We start from the raw sequence: 12,505 nt of genomic DNA, 5'->3' as shown, positions 1-12,505 counted from the left end.
ATGTTCAGTTGTGGCATCCCTTTTTCTTTCTGCGGACTTTGCGTGGGAGGTTGAACTCCATCTTGCTCTTCTCCCTTTTCATTTGAGCCTTCTTCTTGTGGTTTTTGGGGGCAGTTCCTTCAGTTCTTTCCCACTCCTAAGTGTGATAGCTTGACACTCCTCCCTTTTGCTTGAATTGGCATCATAGCAAAGGTTGTGGTTAGGAAGCTGCTTAAATAGATAGCTGATTTGTGTCTCCAGTTTCTTGATGCCAGCATTTTGATTCTGCATGTTTGACTGCACTTCCTCTCTGAATGCTTTACTGTTTCGAATGTCTTTGCATACTCCTTCAATTAAGGTTTCGATCTTAGAGAGCTTGTCATCAATTGATGGGTGATTCGGAGCAGATGTGCTGTTTTGGTTCTGATAGGCGTGTGGAGAAGTGTTGTTGTAGGGGTTGTAACGTCTCTGGTCTTGGTTTTGATCTTGCTCACTTTCCCACCCAAAGTTTGGGTGGTTTCTCCACCCAGGGTTGTAGGTCTTGGAGTATGGATCATAGTTTTTCCTTGGTGAATTTCCAATGTAGTTGGCTTGCTCCTGACTACCCTATGCTTCTTCATTCACTCCTTCTTGGGTTGTTGATGATGTTGAGATTGCTGCTACTTGGTTCCTCTCCATCTTCTTGGTGAGGTAAGCCAGCTGCTGGGTAATGAGCTTGTTTTGGGCCAACAGAGCATATACATTGTTCAGCTCCATTACTCCTCTTGTGTTCCCTCTTTCGGAATCATAGAAGTAGTCGTTCTCTGCTACTGTTTCAATAACATCTATGGCTTCCTCAATAGTCTTCTTCTTGTTCAAAGATCCTCCGGATGAATGGTCTACGGCCTTCTTTGACTCATAAGAGAGCCCTTCATAGAAAATGTGCAGCTGCACCCATTCGTTGAACATATCTGGTGGGCACCTCCTTGTTAGGTCTTTAAACCTCTCCCATGCTTCATATAGAGTCTCACCATCTTGTTGCCTGAAAGTTTGGACCTCAGCTCTCAGTCTTTCAATGAATTGTTCTTCAGAATAGAGTTGTGCATTCTGTCTCAATTTTTCTTCATGGTCCCTTCTTGCTATTTTCTCCTCTTCATTTGTCTTTATTATTTCTTCAAGGAGGAGGTCTATCCTAACGAGTCTCTCTTCTTCTCTACTTCTTTTGAGCTCTTCCATGAAGAGTTCCATCCTAGCAAGTCTATCTAAAGGTGGTTGGGTAGGTTGTAATGGTTGGGCGGGGTTGGTTTGTGAATGGAATTGGTTGTTTTGTGGTTGTGTGTTCTGAAAGTGGTATGACTCTTGTGGGTAGTGGATTGAGTTTTGTGGATGGTGAAATGAATTTTATGGATTTTGGATAGACTTTTGTGCTGAGGCATACTCAAATGATGAAGGATTTAGGCATGTGAAACTTGGAGGTGAGGTTGTATAATTGAGAGGCGATGGCTCTTGATGAATGGGGTATGAATGAGTGAAATCTCTTTGACTTTGATCTTCCCAGCCACAACTTGAGTAGTGATCAAAGTCATCAAAATATGGACCATTTTGTGACCCTGGGAAGCACCCCATTTCATGTTCTTGATACTCCCACCCACCATGAGCATAGTAAAGTGAATCATTCTGTGGTGGTGGAGAGTTTTCCATGAAATTTGATTGACTAGAATATGATGGATGCTCCTTTCTTTCCTGCAGAAAGCTCTGTCTCAAACAATAATCACCAAAAGAAATTGGAATCTCCATTGTCACAGATGAGGAAATTTTTAGTGAGGTGATGAGCGGATATTTTATACGCTTTTTGGGGATAATTTCATATAGTTTTGAGTATGTTTTAGTTAGTTTTTAGTTTATTTCCAGTAGTTTTTAGGAAAAATTCATGTTTCTGGACTTTACTATGAGTTGTGTGTTTTTCTGTAATTTCAGGTATTTTTCTGGCAGAAATTGAAGGAGCTGAGCAAAGATCTGATTCAGGCTGAAAAAGGACTGCTGATGCTATTGGATTCTGACCTCCCTGCACTCAAAGTGGATTTTCTGGAGCTACAGAACTCGAAATGGCGTGCTTCCAATTGCGTTGGAAAGTAGACATCCAGGGCTTTCCAGCAATAGATAATAGTCCATACTTTGCACAAGAATTGATGACGTAAACTGGCGTTCAACGCCAGCCTTCTGCCCAAATCTGGCGTCCAGCGCCAGAAAAGGATAAAAAACTGGAGTTGAACGCCCAAACTGGCACAAAAACTGGCGTTCAACTCCACAAATGGCCTCTGCACGTGAATTGCTTAAAGTCTCAGCCCCAGCACACACCAAGTGGGCCCCAGCACACCAAGTGGGCCCCAGAAGTGGATCTCTGCATCATCCATCATAGTCCACTCATATTTTGTAACCCTAGGCTACTGGTTTAGTATTTAAACAACTTTTAGAGACTTATTTTGGATCTCATGACATTTCAGATCTAAACTTTGTATTCTCTGACGGCATGAGTCTCTAAACCCCATTGTTGGGGGTGAGGAGCTCTGCTGTGTCTCAATGAATTAATGCAAGTATTTCTGTTTTCCATTCAAACACGCTTGTTCCTATCTAAGATGTTCATTCGCGCTTAACTGTGATGAAGGTGATGATCTATGACATTCATCACCTTCCTCAACCCACGAACGTGTGCCTGACAACCACCTCCGTTCTATATCCGATTGAATGAGTGTCTCTTAGATTCTTTAATCAGAATCTCCGTGGTATAAGCTAGAACTGATGGCGGCATTCATGAGAATCCGGAAATTCTAAGCCTTGTCTGTGGCATTCCGAGTAGGATTCAAGGATTGAATGACTGTGACGAGCTTCAAACTCCTGAAGGCTGGGCGTTAGTGACAGATGCAAAAGGATAGTAAATCCTATTCCAACCGGATCGAGAACCAACCGGTGATTAGCCGTGCTGTGATAGAGCGCGTGAGCGTAGTTTTCACTGGAAGGATGGAAGGTAGCCATTGACAACGGTGATCCACCAACACACAGCTTGCCATAGGAGGACGTGCGTGCGTGAATCAGAAGACAGAGGAAAGCAGAGATTCAAAAGACAAAGCATCTCCAAAACTCCAACATATTCTCCATTACTACACAACAAGTAACTTTTAATTTATGCTCTACTGGTTATTCATAATTCAACTGATAAACATAATTGACTTCCTGACTAAGATTTACAAGATAACCATAGATTGCTTCAAACCAACAATCTCTGTGGGATTCGACCCTTACTCACGTAAGGTATTACTTGGACGACCCAGTGCACTTGCTGGTTAGTGGTACGAGTTGTGAAAAGTGTGATTCGCAATTTGTGCTACCAAGTTTTTGGCGCCGTTGCCGGGGATTGTTCGTGTTTGAACAACTGACGGATTATTTTGTTGCTTAGATTAGGAAAAATCTTTCTTTTTTTGGTTTAGAGTCTTTTATTATTTATCCCTTGTTAAAATACTTTAAACTTATAGCTCAGTTATTTAGAACGTGGTGTTTATGTTCATGATAATTGGCTATCATATTTTTTTAAAAAAAAAAAAAACCTTTTTCAAAAATAATTTTTCTATTAAATCCTGTGCCAAACTTTAAGTTTGGTGTTTTCAAAAATAATCTTTCTTAAAATTTTTGAAGGTCCCATAACTCATTTGGCTAGAACATTAATTTGATTGGGTTAGACTCTTTTATACTCTTTTCAAAACCTTCTTTTTCAAAAAAAATATATATATATATATATATATATTTTTTTTAAATCTTGTGCCAAACTTTAAGTTTGGTGTTTTCTTGTTGATTCCCCTTTGATTTTCGAAAATTTTGGTTTGGTTTTCTAAAAATTTTAAGTTTGGTGTTCTTCCTTCATGTTCTTGTGTTCTTGTGAGTCTTCAAAGTGTTCTTGAGTTTCCTTATGTCTTGATCTTAAAATTTTTAAGTTTGGTGTTCCTTGGTGTTTTCCCTCCAAAATTTTCAAAAACTAGGAGCATTAGATCTAAAAAAATTTTAAATCTTGTACTATCTTATTGTTTTTCTCTCTCCTCACTAAATTCAAAAATATCTTTTCAAAATATCTTTTCTAACTTCCTATCTTTTCAAAATTTGTTTCAACTAACTAACCAACTTTTTGTTTGTTTCTTAACTTTTTCAAAACTACCTAACTAACTCTCTCTCTCTCAAATTTTCGAAAATATCTCCCCTCTTTTTCAAAAATTTCAGTTTTTTTTTTACTAATTATTTTTAATTGTTTTTTACGAAAAAAAAATTTATTATTTCAAAATTCAAATTCTTTTTAGTTATTTTATTTTATTTAAGTATTTACTTCTTATAAAATAAAATAAATAAAAAGATAAATCAGTCCAAGTTATATCCATATATCCATCATGGACATAAGTGGAGATGGACAGTCCAGGGGGACTTTGGGGTCATATTCTAACCCCTCTACTGCTTCGTATGGGAGTAGCATATGCATACCCTCCATTGGAGTTAGTAGCTTTGAGTTGAATCCTCAGCTCATTATCATGGTGCAGCAAAGTTGCCAGTATTCCGGTCTTCCACAGGAAGAACCTACAGAGTTTCTGGCACAATTTTTACAAATTGCTGACACAGTACATGATAAGGAAATAGATCAGGATGTCTACAGACTATTACTGTTTCCATTTGCTGTAAAAGATCAAGCCAAGAGGTGGTTAAATAACCAACCTAAGGCCAGCATAAGAACATGGAAACAGCTGACAGAAAAATTCCTGAATCAATATTTCCCTCCAAAAAGGATGACACAGCTAAGACTGGACATCCAAGGCTTTAAACAAGGAGATAATGAATCTCTTTATGATGCCTGGGAGAGATACAGAGAGATGCTACGAAAATGCCCCTCTGAAATGTTTTCAGAGTGGGTTCAGTTAGACATCTTCTACTATGGGCTTGCAGAAGGAGCTCAGATGTCTTTAGATTACTCAGCTGGTGGATCTATCCATATGAGAAAGACAATTGAAGAGGCTCAAGAGCACATTGATACAGTTGCCAGGAATCAGCATCTGTATCTAAGCAGCAACCCTTCCATGAATGAAGAGGTTAAAACAGTAACTGCTGAATTCAGTACTGTAAAACAAGCTGCTGAATTCAATCAGCAATTAGATTTTCTAACAAAGCAGCTAGCTGAATTCAAAGACAGGTTACAGGAGACAAGGATAGCTAATATACATATGGAAGAACAGTTTAAGCAAACAAAGTAGCAGCTATCAAAGCAAATAGCAGAAGAATGCCAAGCAGTTCAATTAAGAAGTGGGAAAACATTAAATACCCCACCTCAAGGCATCAAAAATTCAAGAAATGAGCAACCCACCAAAGATTCCCCTGAGGACAGTAAGAGCCCAAGGAAAAATAATTCTGGCACTAAAACGCCAGAAAATGGGTGGAAGGCTGGCGCTGAATGCCCAGACCATGCCCAAAACTGGCGTTCAACGCCAGAAACAAGGCAGGATTGGCGTTCAATGCCAGAAATGGGCAAGAATCTGGCGTTGAACGCCCAACAGGGGCATATTTCTGGCGTTCAGGCGCCAGGAACAGACAGTGAGTTGGCGTCTAACGTCACTCCAGCTTCTAACTCTGGCATTCAATTGCCAGTGAGGGATCAGACACACACAAGTGCTGACAACAACCCCTCTAAAAAGGCTTCTTTAACCACTAAGGTTGAGGAATATAAAGCCAAGATACCTTATCCTCAAAAACTCCGGAAAGAGGAGCAGGATAAGCAATTTGCTCGCTTTGCAGATTATCTAAGGACTCTTGAAATAAAGATTCCATTTGTAGAGGCACTTGAGCAAATACCTTCTTATGCCAAGTTCATGAAGGAGATCTTGAGTCATAAAAAGGAGTGGAGAGAAACAGAAAGAGTTCTCCTCACTGAAGAATGCAGTGCAGTCATTCTGAAAAGCTTTCCTAAAAAGCTTAAGGACCCTGGGAGTTTTCTGATACCATGCATATTAGAAGGTGATTGCACCAAGACAGCTTTATGCGATCTTGGGGCAAGCATCAACCTGATACCTGCATCCACTATCAGGAAGCTTGGCTTAACTGAAGAAGTTAAACCAACCCGGATATGTCTCCAACTTGCTGATGGTTCCACTAAATACCCATCAGGCGTGATTGAGGACATGATTGTCAGAGTTGGGCCATTCGCCTTTCCCACTGACTTTGTTGTGCTGGAAATGGAGGAGCACAAGAGTGCTACTCTCATTCTAGGAAGACCCTTCCTAGCCACTGGATGATCCCTCATTGACGTCCAGCAGGGGGAAATAACCCTGAGAGTCAACGATGACGAGTTCAAATTGAACGCTGTCAAAGCCATGCAGCATCCAGACACATCAACAGACTGCATGAAAGTTGATCTTATTGACTCTTTGGTAGAAGAGATCAACATGGCTGAGAGTCTCGAATCAGAGTTGGAAAACATCTTTAAAGATGTTCAGCCTGATTTGGAGGATTCAGGGGACATGAAAGAGCCTCTGAACTTTCTTCTGAAAGAGGAAAAACCTCCTAAACCAGAGCTCAAGCCACTGCCACCATCCTTGAAATATGCATTTCTAGGAGAAGGTGACACTTTTCCAGTGATCATAAGCTCTGCTTTAAATTCACAGGAAGAGGAAGCACTTATTCAAGTGCTAAGGACACACAAGACAGCTCTTGGGTGGTCCATAGGTGATCTTAAGGGCATAAGCCCAGCTAGATGCATGCACAAAATCCTATTGGAGGATAATGCCAAACCAGTGGTTCAACCACAGAGGCGGCTAAATCCAGCCATGAAGGAAGTGGTGCAGAAAGAGGTCACCAAATTACTGGAGGCTGGGATTATTTATCCTATTTCTGACAGCCCCTGGGTGAGCCCTGTTCAAGTCGTCCCAAAAAAGGGAGGCATGACAGTGTTTCATAATGAAAAAATGAACTGGTTCCTACAAGAACAGTTACAGGGTGGCGCATGTGTATTGACTACAGAAGGCTCAATACAGCCACCAGAAAGGATCATTTTCCTTTACCATTCATAGACCAGATGCTAGAAAGACTAGCAGGTCATGATTATTACTGCTTTTTGGATGGCTACTCAGGCTATAACCAGATTGCAGTAGATCCCCAGGATCAAGAGAAAACAGCATTCACATGTCCATCCGGAGTGTTTGCTTATAGAAAGATGCCCTTTGGGCTATGCAATGCACCTGCAACCTTCCAGAGATGCATGCTCTCTATTTTCTCTGACATGGTGGAAAAATTTCTGGAAGTCTTCATGGATGACTTCTCAGTATATGGAGACTCATTCAGCTCCTGTCTTGATCACCTGAAACTTGTTCTGAAAAGATGCCAAGAAACCAACCTAGTTTTAAACTGGGAAAAGTGTCACTTCATGGTGACTGAAGGAATTGTTCTTGGGCATAAAATCTCAAACAAGGGAATAGAGGTGGATCAAGCAAAAATAGAGGTAATTGAAAAATTACCACCACCTGCCAATGTTAAGGCAATCAGAAGCTTTCTGGGGCATGCAGGATTCTATAGGAGGTTTATAAAGGATTTTTCAAAAATCGCAAAACCTCTAAGCAATCTGCTAGCTGCTGACACACCATTTGTGTTTGACACAGCATGCCTGCAGGCGTTTGAAACGCTGAAAGCTAAGCTGGTCACAGCACCAGTCATTTCTGCACCAGATTGGACATTGCCATTTGAGTTAATGTGTGATGCCAGTGATCATGCCATTGGTGCAGTATTGGGACAGAGGCATGACAAGCTTCTGCATGTCATTTATTATGCCAGTCGCGTTCTAAATGATGCCCAGAAAAATTACACAACCACAGAAAAAGAACTACTTGCAGTGGTTTACGCCATTGACAAGTTCAGATCATACTTAGTAGGATCAAAAGTGATTGTGTATACTGACCATGCTGCTCTTAAATATCTACTCACAAAGCAGGATTCAAAACCCAGGCTCATCAGATGGGTATTGCTTCTGCAAGAGTTTGATATAGAAATAAGAGACAGAAAAGGGACAGAGAACCAAGTGGCTGATCATCTGTCCCGGATAGAGCCAGTGAAAGGGACGTCCCTCCCCTTTCTTGAGATCTCTGAGACGTTCCCTGATGAGCATCTATTTGCCATTCAGGAAGCACCATGGTTTGCCGATATTGCAAACTATAAAGTTGCAAGGTTCATACCCAAGGAGTACAATAGAATACAAAAGAAGAAATTAGTTACTGATGCAAAGTACTACTTGTGGAATGAACCTTATCTCTTTAAGAGATGTGCAGACGGAATTATCCGTAGGTGTGTCCCCAGAGAGGAAGCACAGAGAATCCTATGGCATTGCCACGGATCTCAATATGGAGGCCATTTCGGTGGTGAGCGAACAGCCACCAAGGTCCTCCAATGTGGCTTCTATTGGCCCACACTCTATAAAGATTCCTGAGAGTTTGTACGTAATTGTGACAGTTGCCAAAGAGCTGGTAATCTGCCTCATGGTTATGCCATGCCTCAACAAGGAATCTTGGAAATAGAGTTGTTTGATGTATGGGGAATTGACTTCATGGGACCTTTCCCACCATCATACTCAAACACTTATATTCTGGTGGCAGTTGACTATGTATCAAAATGGGTTGAGGCTATTGCCACACCCACCAATGATACTAAAACAGTGCTGAAGTTCCTCCAGAAACATATCTTTAGCAGGTTTGGTGTCCCTAGAGTGTTAATCAGTGATGGGGGCACTCACTTCTGCCATAAACAGCTTTACTCTGCCATGGTTCGGTATGGAATTCACCACAAAGTGGCCACACCATATCATCCACAAACCAATGGGCAAGCTGAAGTCTCTAATAGAGAATTAAAGAGAATCCTGGAACGGACAGTAAGTACCCGTAGAAAGGATTGGGCAAGGAGCTTGGATGATGCTCTGTGGGCTTACAGAACAGCATTCAAGACCCCTATAGGGACCTCTCCATACCAACTCGTGTATGGTAAGGCATGCCACTTGCCCGTGGAACTGGAACATAAGGCCTACTGGGCAACCAGATTCCTAAACTTAGATGCCAAATTAGCAGGAGAAAAACGATTGCTCCAGCTAAATGAGCTAGAGGAATTCAGATTCACAGCTTTTGAAAATGCCAAGCTTTATAAAGAAAAATAAAAAAAGTGGCATGACAGAAAGCTGTCATCTAGAATCTTTGAACCAGGACAGAAGGTTCTGTTGTTTAACTCTAGACTCAGGCTATTCCCCGGGAAACTGAAATCCCGGTGGAGGGGACCATACGTGATTACAAGTGTATCACCATATGGTTATGTGGAGCTTCAAGATATTGATTCTGATAAGAAGTTCATTGTCAATGGACAGAGAATCAAGCATTATCTTGAGGGCAACATTGAGCAAGAATGCTCAAGGCTGAAGCTAGATTAAAAGCTCAACAAGGTCCAGCTAAAGACAATAAAGAAGCGCTTGCTGGGAGGCAACCCAGCCATGGGGCAACAATCCTCTAAGCATTTTGCCCTATTTTTATTTTTATTTGTTTATATAAAGTTCACTGACACTAAGGTAAAGAATCATTTGCATAAGTTTACAGGGTTACAGAAGGAATCTACACACAAAACAGAGATATGGAGCTTACTGGCAAGAAAACGCCAGTGAAGGCCATTTTGGGCGTTTAGCACCCAAAATGGGCATCCAGTGGGCGCTGAACGCCAGTAAGGATAGCTATCTGGCGTTCAACGCCAGAAAAGGGCAACAACTGGGCGTTGAACGCCCAGGATAGCAGCATTTGGGCATTGAACGCCCAAAACAGGCAGTGTTTGGGCGTTCAAACGCCAGGATGGGGGGGAGGAGCTCTCCTTCTACCCATCTCCTTCTTTCTCTTTTGCTTGAGGACAAGCAAAGCTCTAAGTTTGGTGTGCTTATCCGTGATCACTAAGATCATGGCCCCTAAAGGAAAACAACCCACTCCAAGAGGAGCAAGGGCGTGATTTAAAGGAACTGAAGCGCCAGAAATTCTCTCTTGAAGGACCAAGCACCTCACAGACTAGAGGAACATCCACTTCCCAAACCTCAAGGTTGTTGAGTTCTAATCTTAGCCTTAACTCTGTGATAACTGTTCTTATTTTAATTTTACCTTAGGAGTCATATAGTAGTATTAGTCTATTTTGATTTTATCTCCAATTAAGCTATAGTTTATTTTTCTCATCATCAGCAAACATGAATAAAATAGTAGATCTTTTAAATAAGAAGCAATAAAATTTCGAGTTTTAATAAGAGAAATTCTAATTAGTTAAATGTGGTGGCAATGCTTTCTGTCTTCTGAATGAATGCTTGAACAGTGCATATATCTTTTGAATTTGTTGTTTAAGACTGTTAAATATGTTGGCTCTTGAAAGAATGATGAACATGAGACATGTTATTGAGAATCTGAAAAATCATAAAAATGATTCTTGAAGCAAGAAAAAGCAGCAAAGAACAAAGCTTGCAGAAAAAAAAATAAAAAAAAAGTAAAAAAAAAAAAAAAGAGAGAGAAAGAAAAAAGAGAAAGCAAGCAGAAAAAGCCAAAGCCCTTAAAACCAAAAGGCAAGGGTAATAAAAAGGATCCCAAGGCTTTGAGCTTCAGTGGATAGGAGGGCCAAAAAGGAATAAAATCCTGGCCTAAGCGGCTAAATCAAGCTATCCCTAACCATGTGCTTGTGGCGTGAAGGTGTCAAGTGAAAACTTGAGACTGAGCGGTTAAAGTCAAGTTCCAAAGCAAAAAGAAGAGTGTGCTTAAGAACTCTGGACACCTCTAATTGGGGACTTTAGCAAAGCTGAGTCACAATCTGAAAAGGTTCACCCAGTTATGTGTCTGTGGCATTTATGTATCCGGTAGTAATACTGGAAAACAAAGTGCTTAGGGCCACGGCCAAGACTCATAAAGAAGCTGTGTTCAAGAATCATCACACTGAACTAAGAGAATCAATAACACTATCTGAATTCTGAGTTCCTATAGATGCCAATCACTCTGAGCTTCAATGGATAAAGTGAGATGCCAAAACTGTTCAGAAGCAAAAAGCTACTAGTCCCGCTCATCTAATTAGGATCTGAGCTTCAATCAAAAACTCTGAGATATTATTGCTTCTCAACCTATTAGTCTTCTATTTTATTTGTCTAGTTGCTTGAGGACAAGCAACAGTCTAAGTTTGGTGTTGTGATGAGCGGATATTTTATACGCTCTTTGGGGATAATTTCATATAGTTTTGAGTATGTTTTAGTTAGTTTTTAGTTTATTTCCAGTAGTTTTCAGGAAAAATTCATGTTTCTGGACTTTACTATGAGTTGTGTGTTTTTCTGTAATTTCAGGTATTTTTCTGGCTGAAATTGAAGGAGCTGAGCAAAAATCTGATTCAGGCTGAAAAAGGACTGCTGATGCTATTGGATTCTGACCTCCCTGCACTCAAAGAGGATTTTCTGGAGCTACAGAACTCGAAATGGCGTGCTTCCAATTGCGTTGGAAAGTAGACATCCAGGGCTTTCCAGCAATATATAATAGTCCATACTTTGCACAAGAATTGACGACGTAAACTGGCGTTCAACGCCAGCCTTCTGCCCAAATCTGGCGTCCAGCGCCAGAAAAGGATCAAAAACTGGAGTTGAACGCCCAAACTGGCACAAAAACTGGCGTTCAACTCCACAAATGGCCTCTACACGTGAATTGCTTAAAGTCTCAGCCCCAGCACACACCAAGTGGGCCCCAGCACACCAAGTGGGCCCCAGAAGTGGATCTCTGCATCATCCATCATAGTCCACTCATATTTGTAACCCTAGGCTACTGGTTTAGTATTTAAACAACTTTTAGAGACTTATTTTGGATCTCATGACATTTCAGATCTAAACTTTGTATTCTCTGACGGCATGAGTCTCTAAACCCCATTGTTGGGGGTGAGGAGCTCTGCTGTGTCTCAATGAATTAATGCAAGTATTTCTGTTTTCCATTCAAACACGCTTGTTCCTATCTAAGATGTTCATTCGCGCTTAACTGTGATGAAGGTGATGATCTGTGACATTCATCACCTTCCTCAACCCACGAACGTGTGCCTGACAACCACCTCCGTTCTATATCCGATTGAATGAGTGTCTCTTAGATTCTTTAATCAGAATCTCCGTGGTATAAGCTAGAACTGATGGCGGCATTCATGAGAATCCGGAAAGTCTAAGCCTTGTCTGTGGCATTCCGAGTAGGATTCAAGGATTGAATGACTGTGACGAGCTTCAAACTCCTGAAGGCTGGGCGTTAGTGACAGATGCAAAAGGATAGTAAATCCTATTCCAACCGGATCGAGAACCAACCGGTGATTAGCCGTGCTGTGACAGAGCGCGTGAGCGTAGTTTTCACTGGAAGGATGGAAGGTAGCCATTGACAACGGTGATCCACCAACACACAGCTTGCCATAGGAGGACGTGCGTGCGTGAATCAGAAGACAGAGGAAAGCAGAGATTCAAAAGACAAAG

The 12,505-nt window shown here is 41.1% G+C and overlaps 1 non-coding gene across 1 annotated transcript; it reads left to right on the top strand.

Moving 5' to 3' along the window:
- The first annotated feature begins 922 nt into the window (after positions 1-922).
- On the top strand, positions 923-1,029 carry LOC112739338 (small nucleolar RNA R71). Its single transcript, XR_003170274.1, has one exon. It is a non-coding gene; the product is annotated as a small nucleolar RNA R71 (small nucleolar RNA).
- Positions 1,030-12,505: the final 11,476 nt, after the last annotated feature.

Source organism: Arachis hypogaea, chromosome 13 (genome assembly GCF_003086295.3).
Source record: "Arachis hypogaea cultivar Tifrunner chromosome 13, arahy.Tifrunner.gnm2.J5K5, whole genome shotgun sequence".
Lineage (NCBI taxonomy): Eukaryota > Viridiplantae > Streptophyta > Magnoliopsida > Fabales > Fabaceae > Arachis > Arachis hypogaea.
Note: the sequence above shows the minus strand (reverse complement) of the source record. Positions and strands in the feature narration are given on the sequence as shown.